The sequence below is a fragment of the Bombina bombina genome, chromosome 6 (genome assembly GCF_027579735.1).
Source record: "Bombina bombina isolate aBomBom1 chromosome 6, aBomBom1.pri, whole genome shotgun sequence".
NCBI classification, from domain to species: domain Eukaryota; kingdom Metazoa; phylum Chordata; class Amphibia; order Anura; family Bombinatoridae; genus Bombina; species Bombina bombina.
The window spans coordinates 747846496-747864321 of NC_069504.1; positions in this window are offsets into that span (position 1 = coordinate 747846496).

The following is a 17826-nucleotide window of genomic DNA, read 5'->3' on the forward strand; positions in this document are numbered from 1 at the left end:
ATAACTATTCTACCTAGTTAAAATAAATACAAACTTGCCTGTAAAATAAAAATAAACCCTAAGATAGCTACAATGTAACTATTAGTTATATTGTATCTAGCTTAGGGTTTATTTTATAGGTAAGTATTTAGTTTTAAATTGGAATTATTTAGGTAATAATATTTTATTTAGATTTATTTAAATTATAATTAAGTTAGGGGGTGTTAGGGTTAGACTTAGGTTTAGGGACTTAATAAATTTAGTATAGTGGCGGCGACGTTGGGGACGGCAGATTAGGGGTTAATAAATATAATGTAGGTGGTGGCGATGTTAGGGACAGCAGATTAGGGGTTAATAATATTTAACTAGTAACTAGAACTAGTGGATAAGAGTTATCCACAGGAAAGTATGCAAACGGCACTCTTATGCCCAGACTTAGGAGTTGGCGGTTGTCCTAAATTAAAACATAACTTTTAATTCAATAACTTAAAATTATAAACACTCCAACACAACATTCATACATTTAAAATATCTAAACTCTGTGGTCATAGATTAATAATTAAAGAAGGAGAAATCGGTAGACAATATCTGGCCTTATTGACAATTAATAGTACCTTCTATTGTTAATATGTGTAATAATCCATTATTAAAATAGGCTATACTATTACTCCCACTATCATTATCGCAAGTATCATTAAGTAGTCATTTTAAGCTTAATTATTCATATGTGAACTCTCTTAAGCTTATGTTTAACCACAGAGTTTTAAACTAAAACAGTGTCCGTGCTGCTGACGCATTTCGCCCGTAAGGGCTTTTTCACATACGAATAATTAAGATTAAAATGACTACTTAATGATACTTGCGATAATGATAGTGGGAGTAATAGGGGGATCAGTATTGCAAGAGCTATAACATCAATTGACTGTGATCATACACAGCGTGACAGGATAGCTTTGTATTAATAGGAGCTACAACACAATTAACTGTGCTTTTGTTTAGCGTGACGAGAGAGCTATGTACGAATAACATGAACGCTATGCCAGTTATATTCTTGCTGATTCAATTCAGTTTATAGTATGAATGAGAGCGTGGAATTACAAGTTCATAATTTAACCGTATTGGCGGACTTTAAACTGGGAATACCAGGGGGCCTTTTACTACAAGTAATTCTAACCTAAGTGTTACACTCTTTGGTGTGATTGACAGATTGTATCCACACTAATAACCAGGGATTTACCTATAAGCATATTACGAGTGTCACAACACTACGAGTATTTAACTCGTTAACACATAATACTCTGCATCGATGTGTATTTAGATTAGGTAGAATTAAGGGTTAACTGGTCATTATATAGTTTGGGTATAGCGATGTACTATACCAGTCAACGTCATCAAACACTGAATTAGACGGCCAGGAGACTGATAAGGATACTCGCTAATATAAGCAATCATGTATTCAAAGCGTTACTTTATTTCAATCATTGCCCCATACAAAGTTGCATCCGTTGATCACCATACAAATATTGAAAAGGCGTAAGACTAACGCTTTACGCAAGTAAAGTAACTTAGCATTAAGAACCAAAGTTAACAAATCTGGTAATTAGATTGCAACTGCCCGATATTCACCAGTATATATAGTACTTGGAATTTAACCAATAGAGTATTAACTGCCGTACTGGTACCATTCCAATTTTACTTACAATAGGTGGTATATGGGAAAGTATTAATTCCACGTTTTTTCAGTGACATAGGGGAAGCTATATTATATTCTAATATTTACTATATTATCACATTGGCCTAACCCCAGACCTGATAAACACTATATATGTACTTAGACTTAGACTGCAGACCGCAAATAACTGTTATTTAACAGTGTCATGCTTTAAACTGAGAATTAGTGATAATGAAATATTTCAACATTAATATTTAATATACATCACACTTGCTCAGTAAAGTGCTTAGGCACAACATTGTCGCCAACTCAGTCAACAAAGCCGCTCACTGAGTTATCACCCCCTCTTCCCCCTAATTTTTCCACGCCAGTGATTTATTCTGACAGTTCATGATAATATGTGATTCTCTCAATTTATCACATCTGAGCATTTGACAGTCAGAATTTTTCTAACCTGAGACTACATATAAAACAATATATCTCACTAGTAACTGAGTGGAATCAAACATCAACGTTTGAATATCAATTAGTTGTTTTGACAACTGTACTCTCTATAGCCTATTTTAATAATGGATTATTAAACATATTAACAATAGAAGGTACTATTAATTGTCAATAAGGCCAGATATAGTCTACCGATTTCACCTTCTTTAATTATTAATCTATGACCACAGAGTTTAGATATTTTAAATGTATGAATGTTGTGTTGGAGTGTTTATAGTTTTTAGTTATTGAATTAAAAGTTATGTTTTAATTTAGGAATACCGCCAACTCCTGAGTCTGGGCATAAGAGTGCCGTTTGCATACTTTCCTATGGATAACTCTTATCCACTAGTTCTAGTTTCTAATTAATTTATGCAGAGCACCAACCCACATAATAATTAATAGTGGATTACAACACATTCGTACAGTTTCCAAATAAAGTGTGACCACATCATCATAAATTAAGTGGGGATTGCCTATTTAAATAGTGCCATTGTTACTTCTCTTTTTTGTAATATTTAACTAGTCTTTGCGAGGCGGGAGTGCGGCGGTATAGGGGTTAATATGTTTATTATAGTTGCGGCGATGTCCGGAGCGGCAGCTTAGGGGTTAAACATTTTTTTTTAGTGTTTGCGATGCGGGAGGGTCTCGGTTTATGGGTTAACAGGTAGTTTATGGGTGTTAGTGTACTTTTTAGCACTTTAGTTATGAGTTTTATGTTACGGCGTTGTACCATAAAACTCTTAACTACAGACTTTTAAATGCGTTACGGATCTTGAAGGTAGAGGGTGTGCCGCTCACTTTTTGGCCTCCCAGGACAGGCTCGTAATACCGGCAATATGGAAGTCCCATAGAAAAAAGACTTTACGAAGTTTACGTAAGTCGTTTTGAGGTAAGGTCAAAAAAGTGTGCGGTGCCCCTAAACCTGCAATACTCGTTAACGCTGCTTTTTCAGCCTAACGCACAACTCGTAATCTAGCCGCTTGTTTGCTGACAATGACTTAAAAGGGACATTAAACACTTTGACATGGTAATATAAAATAATAAAACATATGTATAAAAAAACTCTGCAATATACTTTCATTATTTATGTTGTCCCCTTTTCATGTAATTCAATTCTGAAATTGTGAGCTTTTCAGTTTGTGTAAGAAATGGAAGTACAGAACACTGTTATATGCCACACAGCCATTGGCTGCACACTCTAGTGACTTATTAATAACTGTTTCTAATTGGCCACAGCGAAGAAGGTAACTTAAGCTACAACATGGCAGCTCCCATTGTTTTATAGACACTAAAATTTTACACTTATTTTGTCCCTATTTAAACAGCTAATGAAACTTTAAAAAATACATCTACATGTTATTCCCAGACTAATCTTTTCTTTGAATGCATTATTCTAGCTAGCATTTATTTAGTGTTTATTGTCCCTTTAAATCATAAAGCCCTTCTAGTCCGCACTGCTAAAGTCATATACTTAGTATAGAATTGAATAAAGTCAACAATGGGACAGCAAATAAGTGCATTAGTCGAGTTTAGAAGAGTCACACAATTTTTTAAATCTTCATCCACAGAGTCTTCAGAGATTTGCTCAAATTGTCACACCAAAGAGAAGGCACAACTTCTACGGAAGCAATACTTGCTTAAAAAAACTAAATGGTTTGGAAAAAGCAAAGTGCTACTTGTATTTATTGCCCTATAACTTGCAAAAAAAGCAAAGAACATGTAAACATTGGGTATTTCTAAACTCAGGACAAAATTTAGAAACTATTTAGCATGGGTGTTTTTGGTGGTTGTAGATGTGTAACAGATTTTGGGGGTCAAAGTTAGAAAAAGTGTGTGTTTTTTTTTCAATTTTCTCATCATATTTTATCATTTTTTATAGTTATAAAATATAATGAAAATAATGGTATCTTTAGAAAGTCCATTTAATGGCGAGAAAAACGGTATATAATATGTGTGGGTACAGTAAATGAGTAAGAGGAAAATTACAGCTAAACACAAACACAGCAGAAATGTAAAAATAGCCCTGGTCCTTAAAGGGACAGTTTAAACCAGAATTGTTATTGTTTTAAAAGATAATCTCTTTATTACCCATTCCCCAGTTTTGCATAACCAACACAGTTATATTAATATACTTTTAACCTCTGTGATTATCTTGTATCTAAGCCTCTGCAAACTGCCCCTTTATTTCAGTTGTTTTGACAGACTTGCAGTTTAGCCAATCAGTGCCTGCTCCCAGATAACACTGTGCTCATGCACGTGAAGTTATCTATATGAAACACACGAACTAACACCCTCTAGTGGTGAAAAACTGTTAAAATGCACTCTGAAAAGAGGTGGCCTTCAAGGTCTAAGAAATTAGCATATGAACCTCCTAGGTTAAGCTTTCAACTAAGAATACCAAGAGAACAAAGCAAAATTGGTGATAAAAGTAAATTGGAAAATTGTTTAAAATTACATGCCCTATCGGAATCATTAAAGTTTATTTCGGCCTAGACTGTCCCTTTAAGGGTAAGAAATTGAAAATTGGTCTAACCGTGCATACTGGCTGCAGAAAAAACTGCTTCGGTTGAGAGCCAATCCAGTGCTATGTATGTAAAAGCAGAGGATCTATGTGTGGAGTATATCGGTGACCCAACAGGAGGAGGCTAAGGGACCAGTCCCTGTGACACTTGTTGCAGGCTTGTGACTAACTCCTTCATCGGGAGTAATTGTGTCACTATCCAATACACCAAACTCCTTTCTGTCTCTCAGTAGAAGCTCTCTGAGGGGAAATAGGTTCTCAAATCAGTTTGAGGACCCCTCTTAATAAAGAATCTTCCTCCTTTGGGGGCAAAGAAAAGACTGTGATATCAGAGAGGTGCAAGGGATCAAGTGCTCTTACGAGCTTTAGGAATCTTTGGCTCCTTCTAGTGGCCAGGAAATGAATCCCAGGAGTAATGGCTTTTGGACTCTCACCACATTATGAAAGAAATATACAAAAATTAGCTCAATACCTTTTTTTATATATAGCTTTCATAGGTAAATACAAAAAAAACAAAGGCTCTATTTTTTTTTAAACAGAGTGATAGCAAAAATGCTAAAAATCCTTTTGTACTTTGGACGTTTCCTCTGAAATTCCCCGGTAGAGAAGAGTTTAACCAATCAGGATTTCCTTCAAGAAAGGATAAATATGAGGTAATCTATATCAATCTCAGACAACAGGAAGAGAATTGCAGTTTATGTTGAGTAACGATTTACTGAATAGTATTTTTGCTTTTAAAAGGAATGTATAGAGAAGTCAACTGGAGGGTGAAATTGACATGTTGCAAAAATGAACGCTAATGGTCAGATATTGATTAGCAAAATTTACAAGGAAACCATATAAAGTGCCAATAACCAAACATAAATCTGTCAACACTCAGCATGTATCAGCAAGACAACATAATTTGGTTTGCCATTAGAAATGTAAATGATACATGTGTAATGCCTTACCTCAGCAGTGTTTTCTATTAAAGAGACATTCAACTCTAAATAAATATTAGTTGTTTTTTTAGTGAAAAAATAAGTGTAAAGTTTTAGGGCCCTAATGTGATATTTGTCTGACAAAGTTCTCAATGACATGATTTATCTCAGTTACCTGTCAATCACATGATTTATCTCAGTTACCTGTCAATCACATGATTTATCTCCGCTACCTGTCAATCACATGATTTATCTCCACTACCTATGAGGCAAGAAGTAACAGTCGCACGAGTAAGACTGCTTCCACAGGAGATCTAAAGCAGCATCTGCATATTAGTATGTGAAGCCCTTAGTGTCCATAAAGGCATGGGGAGCTGCCATATTGTAACCTAGGTTTACTTCTCTGCTAAAACCAATTGGGGACAGTTATAAACGGGTCACTAGAGTGTACAACTAATAACTGTTTGGAATATAGCAATGTTAAAGGGACAGGAAATCCCAAAATTGTATTTCGTGATTCTGATAGAACATACTATTTTAATCAACTTTACAATTGACTTCTATTATCAAATTTGCTTCATTCTCTTTTTATCCTTTGCTGAAGAAACACTGGCAGCTAGCTGAACACATCTAGTTAGCCAATCACACGAGAAATGTGTACAGGCACTAATCAACAGCTAGCGCCCACTAGTCTAGGATATGTGCATATTGTTTTTCATTAAGGGTTGCTAAGAAAACAAAGAACATTTAAAAATAGAACTGAATTTAAAAGTGTCTTAAAAGTACATGCTCTAGGCTCTGGGTTCCGGTGGAGGAGGAGCTGCAAAGGTGTTGCTCAGCTCGTTACTCCAGTCCTCTAGACACTGGCGGCTGACTCCTTCGCGCCTTGCCTCAGTAAAGAAGAACTACTCTGGAACCTTATCCAGTGGTCTGTCACCCCACTGGCTCAAGCCTAAACTTTCAGCAACCTGGTCCAGCTTCATCGACAGTAACTAGGTGTTTTACCCTCTTCCAACGGGTGCACCTGTATCAATTGTACCCCTGCCCTTGGACATTCTCCTACCCCTCTGGCGGAGCCCTGTCAACTCACCAGTCAAGCCGTCCTCCCCCTCTCTGCGTCTGCCGCCCCGCCAGATTAATCTCAAAGACCGCAACACAGCGTACTAACTTCACCTGTTACTCTCCGGAGGAACTCCTCGCCTGTCGTCCACCCCCCCCTCCCCCACCGGTGCTGCGTGGGAGGGAGCCTGGCCCGGTCCTGGAGCAGAGACCCGGTGCTGGGGTGGTCTCTTGCAAGTTTCTCGTTGTCAGTGCAGCGTCGCTCTCCCCCCTCCCACCGGTGCTGCGCGAGGGGAGCTGAGCGTGCGGCTCTCATCTAGAGCTGTGAAGCGGGGAATACCGGAGGTGGCTCTCTTCTGGTCTGAGCTGTTCCCTGGAGAATTGGAAGTCGGCAACTCAGACGGCGGGCGGCGGTCAGACAGCACAAGGAGGGGTGAGTTTTCTTGACATTGATCCTTAGGGTTACCGTAGGACAACCACTGTTTACAAGTCTGGAGGAGGGCTCACAGAAGGGGGCAGCCGAGTAGCTCAGAGGGGTATAACTGACCTTAGTTACAAGGGCTGGGGGCAGCTGACCTCGAAGGGCTACGGTCTGGGTCATTCAATGTTAACAGGATACAAAGTCTGGTATTAGACGGGGACGCTGAACAAATCACTTAATTTTTACCCTACACCGCATGCTAACAGCAAAAGCACAGAACGGGCTAACAACATTGAAGCAGTGGAATCAAAAGTCACAGCACTCTTTCTCATTACATTTAGGATTACTTGCCTGGACTAACATGTTTAATTTTGTTTCCTCAGTGGTAATAGCCACAGAATTGTTAATAAGTAACTGACTATATTGTAGCTTATTTGTTACATTTGGCGTACTGAGCTTATTATTTCATGTTTTCTGTTCTTGTATAAGAAAGTCTCACTGTTTCATCCTTGCTTAATACCTGGTCTGCAGTAGCTAACCATTATAGTCTCCTAAGGCTCTCCACTGGAGTTATTACTTAAAGGGGCTGGGGGATTTAGCCTTAGAGTTATATATTCTGGCTGTGTGGTATAACTTGCTAAAGTCCTAGGCTCAAGTATTGAAAACTAATTAACCCCATATGTGCCCTGGGATTATAGCTGTTCTTACAAAAACTCCAGACTCATGGTGGCGAAAGCCTAAACTTCTCTGAACTTTAAATTTTTAAATAGAAACTGGGAGCAGACAGGGCCCCAGCAATTGTTTGGCCAAATTGCTGAGCAAAACGGTTAAAATGTTTGAGGTCCCCTGGCTCTAAACCTTGTACTCCTCGGTACAAATCCCTTTTGGGACTGGGCCGACGGCCCAGGTTAAGGGGTAGGGAAAGTAATGGGAAGATTAGTAATTGTACTCATTTCACTAACAGGTTATAGTGACCTTGCCTGAAGCTTATATCTTTCAAATGTGTCAAAGTTCTAATAATTTGTTCTGCTTCAGTAAATATCAAGTAGAACCTAACAATTTATACATCTTCACACAAGCTCTATAGGCTTGATTTCCCTGGTTCCTCTGCAACACATAGAGGTGGGGCTCAGTGCATAAAGCAGAGCCCAGAATTCATACTCTTTATAAAGCCCTCGGGGCCTGAGACTACTAGTCTAACTTACATTATAAAGTCCTCTCGGTCCTGTCCTGGGGTAGCCCCCTCGTGCAGGTTAAGAGTTGGCACGAACTGTTCCTCCCTGTCAGCACTGCTGCTCGTGGCGGGGTGAGCGAGCCCTACTTATTTCCCGGGATCCGGGATCCTTCCTCTTTTTTCTTGGCACTAAGCTGGTCAACTAACCAGCACTCTCCCCAATCCGACACTTTTCCCTCACTTTGGTTCCCTCACCCTCTACCCTCACTTTTCCTCCCTTCTCCCTTGTGTTTCCCCTGGTTTTTCACACAAGATTTTTCTTTTCACTGAGAGTTTTTTTTTTTTTTATCTTGTTTTCCCTAGACTTAGCAACCTTCACCTCTTTTTCAATTCACTGCACATGGATAAATTTCTCCACAGTCACCTTAGGACTCCCTCACCAGCTATGGCAGCAAAACCAAGAGACAGGAGAGCCAAAAATACTACAGACACTTTGCCTGAAGCACAAGCAACCCCGGCTATTGCTCCCCCTATTACTGATACACTCAATATGCAAATTCTGGTCGCCAAAATTTCGGAGGCCTTGGCACCCAACTTCGATGCACTTAAAATAGAGATTAGACAAGATCTGTCCCTACTATCGCAGAAAATCAGACATTTTGCCAACAGAATTAATGAAGTTGAACAGAGGGTGTCAGATCTCGAAGATCTCACCACACTTCATAGCGTGAACATAGAAACAACCAACCTATCCATTACTACAATACAGGCTAAACTCGAAGACCTCGAGAATCGTTCTCGTAGGAACAACATACGCATAATTGGGTCCCTGAGGATAGGATCTATGAGGACTTAAACACCTTTGTCTCAGAGATATTGCCACAACTTCTAAAAATACCATCTAACTACCCTCAGATCATAGTGGAAAGAGCACATAGACTAGGCAGGCCTGGGGTATACAATAAAGGGACTCACAGTTATAGACCTGTGATTGTAAAACTCTTAAATTTTCAAGACAAGATTACATTAATGCAATTTTACCATAAAAATCAGCCCATTATGCTTGGAGAATCTAAAATTCTCCTTTTTCAGGATTTCTCAGCCCACACCTGTTAGGCCAAAAATAGGCCATTAATATGCTTTTCTTTTTTTTTTACTAACTCGTTCTTTTTTTCTTGTATATTGTTTGAGCTGGAACTATGCTGGCCCAGGAGCAGCGGTTGGGCGGGCTTCTCTTCTTTTTTCTCTTTTTTTTTTTCTCTCCCCGCACCCCCCCCCCCTCACTATTGGTAATTGGACAACGGGTCGTATTCTAGGTGGCAAATTTTAAAGTAGTCTCCTGGAATGTGGGTGGGATATCCACCCCCATTAAAAGGAAATCTATTCTCACACACTTGAGGAAGCTGGGAACTGACATAGCATTCCTACAAGAAACACATTTGACTCCAGAAGAGTCCCTGAAACGGAGATCTACCTGGGTGAAAGAATTTTTTTTTTTCTCCAGGTGTGGGAAGGAAGAGGGGGGTGGCCACCTTGATAGGAAAAAGAACTAACTTAGAGGTAATTTATAGCGAAGCAGATTGCGAGGGAAGATTTGTACTGATAAAAATAAAAAATTCTAAATTGATTTTTACCCTGTGCAACATTTATGCCACCAATAAGTTCGATCCAGATTTCTGGGCTATGATACAGGCGAAAATTCTCTCTGTTCAAGAGGGTCATCTGGTTCTCGGTGGAGATTTTAATATGTCTCCCCACTGCCCACTAGACAGACTTTCTATTAAACCACACAAACATAAAAAGGACAATCTAGAATCTAAACTAATGAAGTCAATTATGCAGACCCTTGAAATTAAGGATGTGTGGAGACTCCAGAACCTGGATGTCAGGGATTTTACCTGCCTATCTAGGGCGCACAAATCGTTGTCTAGAATCAATCTATTTCTTATTAATGATAGACTAAGTAGGTCAGAAGTAAAAGCAGGCATACAACCCATCTTTCTATCAGACCATGCTCCAATCTACTTGGAGTTTCAGTTTAACCATTTCAAAAACAGACCTACACGCTTCATCTTTCCCTCATTTCTTGCGTCTGATCTGAAATTCAAAAACTGGCTGAAACTTAAATTCTCCGAGTATGCCCAACACAACCAGGACCACATAGGTTCCCCCCTGGTGTTCTGGGAAGCTGCGAAGGTGGTCCTTAGGGGCAAAATTATAGCCTATAGTGCTATGAGATCTAGGAAAATTAGACTAAGAGAGAAGGAAATCACAAACTCGAAATACATAACAACCAAAAACGCCAGAGACACATTTGCGGTCTTTCAGGAATCACAGAGGGAGCTAAAACTTCAATATATAGATTCAGGGACAAATCCGGCAAACTTCTGGCCAATCTGGTCAAAAGGGAGAAAAAATCATCCTTCATCGAGAACATCCAACAGGACGGCATCTCTCTCGAGAAACCTGAGGAGATTGCGTAGGTATTTTCTAAATACTACCAGAAGCTGTACTCCTGCAGGAGTTTGAACCCTGTTCAAGCCTCCCAATTTTGAAGTGAAATCTCCTGTCCTAAAATCTCAGCTGAGATGGCTGACACTCTCAATGCCCCTATTACGGAAGTGGAAATCATAAAGACCATCACAGACCTCTCCCCGAACAAAACACCAGGTCCAGACTGGTTGCTGAACGAGTTTTACAAAATTCTGAACAGTGAGATTGCCCCTTATCTTAATAATTTATACAATACTATGTATGTCAAGGGAGACCCAGTAGCCTCCTCTTTTTCCGCTTCTAATACGAATTTAATTCTGAAGGGTGGGAAGGATCGTTCTCTTACGGAATCTTACAGACCTATAGCCCTTTTAAACGTAGATTATAAAATCTTGTCCTCTATTATCGCAACGCGGCTACAAGCATCTCTTGCTAACATTATTCACTCAGATCAGGCTGGGTTTCTATACAAACGAAACTCCACAGCAAAAATTAGAGAGGCTTTGGTTGTCACTGAATATTTCAGAGCTATGGAGATGTCGGGGAGCCGGGGGGAGGGGGGTGCCCCTGACCTAGCCATCGTTTCCATAGATGCTGAGAAAGCATTTGACTCAATCAACTATGTTCATCTTTTTACTTCATTGGCTAATTTCGGATTTAGGGGAGAATTTCTCAAATTCATCATTAATCTATATAAAGAACCCCACACAAGACTGATTGTCAATAACATTGTGTCTGCACAGATAACCCTTGGGAGGGGAACCCGTCTGGGGTGTCCTCTCTCCCCTCTGCTCTTTGACATCTCAATACAACCTTTGGCAATCATGGTCAGAGATCAATTATCAGGTATTAAACTCGTCAGTCAGACTATAAAAATTGCTCTGTATGCGGATGATCTGCTCCTTTATCTGTCAGATACCCAGATTAGTATTCCTAAATTCTTGGAAATTGCTGCTTGCTTCGGGTCCTTTTCGGGGTATAAAATTAACGAAGAGAAATCAGAGCTATTATGGCTCAGGAAAAATAATAATTCCCCTCTTAATATTCCTTTTAGTGCGGCGAAAGACTCTCTTAAATATTTAGGAATCTTTATTCCCTCTATACCTAGGGATCTATACGACCTCAACATATCCCCAATTCTAGCAACCATTAGGGTCAAACTCAAAAGCTGGCAGTCCTTGCCAATATCTATCTCAGGTCGGGTAGCCCTATTTAAAATGGTTCTCCTACCAAAGCTTTTATATGTTCTACAGAATACTCCATTAATTCTCTTAGAAAGGGATATCCGGTTGCTTAACAGTGCACTCAGTAAATTCATTTGGCAGGAGAAAAGATCAAGGATATCCCTGAATAAACTATCCCTTCCAAAAGAGAGTGGCGGTCTTGCACTGCCCAACATCCGTCTATATAATTATGCTTTTCTAGTTTGAGTGGTGGCTGACTGGATCTTTCACAGTGACTATGTTACAAAAAACTCATTAGAGGAAAATGTTCGTTACCCCTACCTCCCGCTAGCATTAATACATTGCCCACCTAAAGACCTACCAGGAGAAATTAAAATACTTAAAACTGTGTCCAATACGTTGAAGGCCTGGTGGAAGGTAGGGAAGCTCTTATCTTTAAATTGTAAAGTCTCCCAGTATCTCCCTCTACTGGGTAACCCGAAATTCCCTGCAGGCTTAAGTTCCCCAATATTCAAGAGATGGCATAGTCAGGGTCTGAACAGGGTGGTACATCTTATTGATATGGATAGAAAGTGTGTCAAATCCTTTGAGGAATTAAAAATAGAGTTCAAAATAAATAACAAGGAATTTTATGCATATCTACAAAGCAGGCATCTTTCCATAGAGCTTATGAAGGAGTCAGACAGGAGCTGGTCCCTGGGCAAATTGGAGAGTTGCCTTACATTATTAAAAAACGGACATAGGTCTATTTCCATGTGCTATCAGCTGATCAATCTCAGTAAAGGCGAACCGGAGCTCGAGAAAATCTCCTCACTGTGGAACCAGATGATACCTCAGTCTAACATTGATATTAAACTCGTCCAATCATCAATCCAGAAAGTGGCCCAGGCCACCTTGTCAGCCACCTGGTGGGAGATGCATGTCAAACTCTTACATAACTCATACTTTACTCCCAAAAATGGAAGTAAAATCCTTAAAATTAGTTTCAATAAATGTCCAAAATGTTTGTTCCCCGCAGCTGACTTAATGCATATGATCTGGGAATGCCCTAAAATAAGGCATCTCTGGTGGAAGGTACACTTTTGGCTCAGTAGAACCCTTAAAATTTCTCTTCCAGCTTTAACACAGTTACAAATCATATTTGGTCCTAGGAACCACCCCTTCAACATGCTAATGACAAAGTGATATATTTGTCCATTTTGGCAACCAGATATCTTATTTTTAAAAAATGGAAATCGAGAACTATACCATCTATTCCAGAGATTAAAAATTGTTTAAAAAAACAATGTCTATTAGAACAAAGAGACACTAATTTAGATAATGAATCAGATATTAGACAATTCTTTGGCAAATGGTCAGTGTTCATCAAGTCGCTGCCGGATACGGAGATTAATGATTTGATTTTCCCATTTAGATATTCTGAATTGGTACTTCTAGGTATATGGTAATGCTCAAGTAATAGAGTCATGAGTTAAGAGCCCATCCTGGATGCCTCGACCCTGAAAATCTTAGTCTCCTAGTTGGGACGGGGGAGTGAACAGATGGGGCTTCCCTCTTTCCATCCCCTTCCTCTTTTCCCTCCCCCCCCCCCCTCTTTTCCCTCTTTTTTTTTTTCTTTTCTCTCTCTCTCTCTTTTTTTCTTTCCTTTTTTTTATTTTCTATCTTGTATAACTCCAACAGTGTATACCTTCATTTCGTGCTGGTGGGAGGAGGAAAAAGAAAATACAAAATATATGTTAGACTTATGTCAAGATTTTTTTTTTCTTCTCTCTTTTCTTTTGCCAGGATACCTATGAAATGCCATATGGCCCTGTGAGACTACATATCGATTGTACTAAGAGTAATTTACTCTTGATTCGTTATCTGCTTTTTTCCTTTTTGGTTATTTCTTTTTGCCCTGTGTGGCTAAATGTGCATTATGTATATGTGTTTACCCTGTTGGATTAATAAAAATAAAATAAAAAAAAATAAAAAAGTACATGCTCTATCTGAACCATGCAAATTTATTTTTTACATTAAAGGGTATTAAAAAGCCCACATTTTTCAGTATTAAAATAGCAGAAAAAGGGACAAAATAAATAGAGATTGTATAATGCAAGGTTTTTTTTTACAACATTTAATTAAATATTGTATATAACAATCTCAAAGTGTTTAATCTCCCTTTAATCTTGAAAATAAACAAAATAAAGAGACATGAAAATTAATAGCATAGGTTAATAGTATGTGCACACAAAAAAACAACAACACTGCTTTAAAGGGACAGTCAACACCAGAATTTGTATTGTTTTAAAATATAGATAATCGCTTAATTACCATTTCCCCAGTTTTGCATAACCAACACAGTTATATACACATTTTACTTCTGTGGTTACCTTATATCTAAGCCTCAGCAGACTGCCCCCTTATTTCAGTTCTTTTGACAGACTTGCATTTTAGCCAATCAGAGCTGTCTCCATGGTAAATTCACGTGCATGAGCTCAATTTTATCTATATGAAACACATGAACTAATGCCCTCTAGAGGTGAAAAACTATCAAAATGCATTTAGATTAGAGGCGGCCTTCAAGGTCTAAGAAATTAGCATAAGTACTAAGTACTAAGAATACCAAGAGAACAAAGCAAAATTGGTGATAAAAGTAAATTGGAAAATGACATGCCCTATCTGAATCATGACAGTTTTTTTTGGACTTGACTGTCCCTTTAAGTTTTTTTTTTTTTTTGCTTTAAATATTATACCAACACCTCTTACACACACCTGTATAGGCATGAGCTCTTTACAAAGTACATATGCCTGAGTTTGGCACTGAGCGCATGCATGTGGTGTTGAGCCTGAGTCTGAACAATTTAGCCATTTATCAAGTGTTAAGTGAATTGAATCATAACAAGATTCTATGAATGTAATATATGATTGTTAAATCAGTCCCTTAAAGGGTCAGTCTACACCTTAGTCATCTTAAAGTCTTACCTTAGATTAAGCTGCAAATAGTCTCCTGCCCCCCTTTCTATATCATGCAGCAGGAATGGTAAAACAGTTATTTTGAAATGAATATTGTGTCTGGCCAGTTTGAAATGTCTGCCAAGCTCCACCCACTGATGACATCATGATCTGGGCTGCATATGGCATCCAATCACAAAAGGATCACTAGATGGATTTAACAGACTGTCAATGCTATTCAGTAGAGTGCCTAGATTTAACCCAGATCGTGATGTCATCAGTGGGTGGAGCTTGGAAGCCATTTCAAACTGGCCAGAAACAATATTCATTTTAAAATAACTTCTTTACCATTCCTGCTGCATGCTATAGAAAGGTGGGCAGGAGACTATTTGCAGCTTAATCTAAGGTAAGACTTTAAGATGACTAAGGTGTAGACTATCCCTTTAACGGATATCTATCAAAACATCAATAAAAATATGTGGCATATATAATTTATGGAAAAAAACATAATTTATGCTTACCTGATAAATTCCTTTCTTCTGTTGTGTGATCAGTCCACGGGTCATCATTACTTCTGGGATATAACTCCTCCCCAACAGGAAATGCAAGAGGATTCACCCAGCAGAGCTGCATATAGCTCCTCCCCTCTACGTCACTCCCAGTCATTCGACCAAGAATCAACGAGAAAGGAGAAACCAAGGGTGAAGTGGTGACTGGAGTATAATTTAAAAGATATTTACCTGCCTTAAAAACAGGGCGGGCCGTGGACTGATCACACAACAGAAGAAAGGAATTTATCAGGTAAGCATAAATTATGTTTTCTTCTGTTATGTGTGATCAGTCCACGGGTCATCATTACTTCTGGGATACCAATACCAAAGCAAAAGTACACGGATGACGGGAGGGATAGGCAGGCTCATTATACAGAAGGAACCACTGCCTGAAGAACCTTTCTCCCAAAAATAGCCTCTGAAGAAGCAAAAGTGTCAAATTTGTAAAATTTGGAAAAAGTATGAAGCGAAGACCAAGTTGCAGCCTTGCAAATCTGTTCAACAGAGGCCTCATTCTTAAAGGCCCAAGTGGAAGCCACAGCTCTAGTAGAATGAGCTGTAATTCTTTCAGGAGGCTGCTGTCCAGCAGTCTCATAGGCTAAACGAATTATGCTACGAAGCCAGAAGGAGAGAGAGGTAGCCGAAGCCTTATGACCTCTCCTCTGACCAGAGTACACGACAAACAGGGAAGACGTTTGTCGAAAATCCTTAGTTGCCTGCAAGTAGAACTTGAGGGCACGAACTACATCCAGATTGTGTAGAAGACGTTCCTTCTTTGAAGAAGGATTCGGGCACAGAGAAGGCACCACGATCTCTTGATTGATGTTCCTGTTAGTGACTACCTTAGGTAAGAACCCAGGTTTTGTACGCAGAACTACCTTATCTGAATGAAAAATCAAATAAGGAGAATCACAATGTAAAGCTGATAACTCAGAGACTCTCCGAGCCGAAGAAATAGCCATTAAAAATAACACTTTCCAAGATAACAACTTTATATCAATGGAATGAAGGGGTTCAAACGGAACTCCTTGTAGAACGTTAAGAACAAGGTTTAAACTCCATGGCGGAGCAACAGTTTTAAACACAGGCTTGATCCTAGCTAAAGCCTGACAAAAGGCCTGGACATCTGGATTTTCTGACAGACGCCTGTGTAACAAGATGGACAGAGCTGAGATCTGTCCCTTTAATGAGCTAGCCGATAAACCCTTTTCTAAACCTTCTTGTAGAAAGGACAATATCCTAGGAATCCTAACCTTACTCCAGGAGTAACCTTTGGATTCGCACCAGTATAGGTATTTACGCCATATCTTATGGTAAATCCTTCTGGTAACAAGCTTCCTAGCCTGTATCAGGGTATCAATAACCGACTCAGAAAACCCACGTTTTGATAAAATCAAGCGTTCAATTTCCAAGCAGTCAGCTTCAGAGAAGTTAGATTTGATGTTGTAATGGACCCTGTATCAGAAGGTCCTGTCTTTGAGTAGAGACCAAGGCGGACAGGATGACATGTCCACTAGATCTGCATACCAAGTCCCTGCGTGGCCATGCAGGCGCTATTAGAATCACTGATGCTCTCTCCTGTTTGATTTTGGCAATCAATCGAGGAAGCAGCGGGAAGGGTGAAACACATAAGCCATCCCGCAGTTCCAAGGTGCTGTCAAAGCATCTATCAGAACCGCTCCCGGATCCCTGGATCTGGACGCGTAGCGAGGAAGTTTGGCGTTCTGGCGAGACGCCATGAGATCTATCTCTGGTTTGCCCCAACGTCGAAGTATTTGGGCAAAGACCTCCGGATGAAGTTCCACTCCCCCGGATGAAAAGTCTGGCGACTCAAGAAATCCGCCTCCAGTTCTCCACTCCCGGGATGTGGACTGCTGACAGGTGGCAAGAGTGGAGACTCTGCCCAGCGAATTATCTTTGATACTTCTATCATTGCTAGGGAGCTTCTTGTCCCTCCCTGATGGTTGATTGTAAGCTACAGTCGTGATGTTGTCCGACTGAAACCTGATGAAACCCCCGAGTTTTTAACTGGGCCAAGCCAGAAGGGCAATTGAGAACTGCTCTCAATTCCAGAATGTTTATTGGCAGGAGACCTTCCTCCTGACCTCCATTGTCCCTGAGCCTTCAGAGACTTCCAGACAGCGCCCCAACCTAGTAGGCTGGCCGTCTGGTGTTACAATTGTCCAGTCCGGCCTGCTGAATGCATCCCCCTGGACAGATGTGCCGAGAAAGCCACCATAGAAGAGAGTTTCTGGTCTCTTGATCCAGATCAGAGTAGGGACAAGTCTGAGTAATCCCCATTCCACTGACTCAGCATGCACAATTGCAGCGGCTCTGAGATGTAGACGTGCAAAGGGTACTATGTCCATTGCTGCTACCATTAAGCGATCACCTCCATGCATTGAGCTACTGACGGGAGTTGAATGGAGATG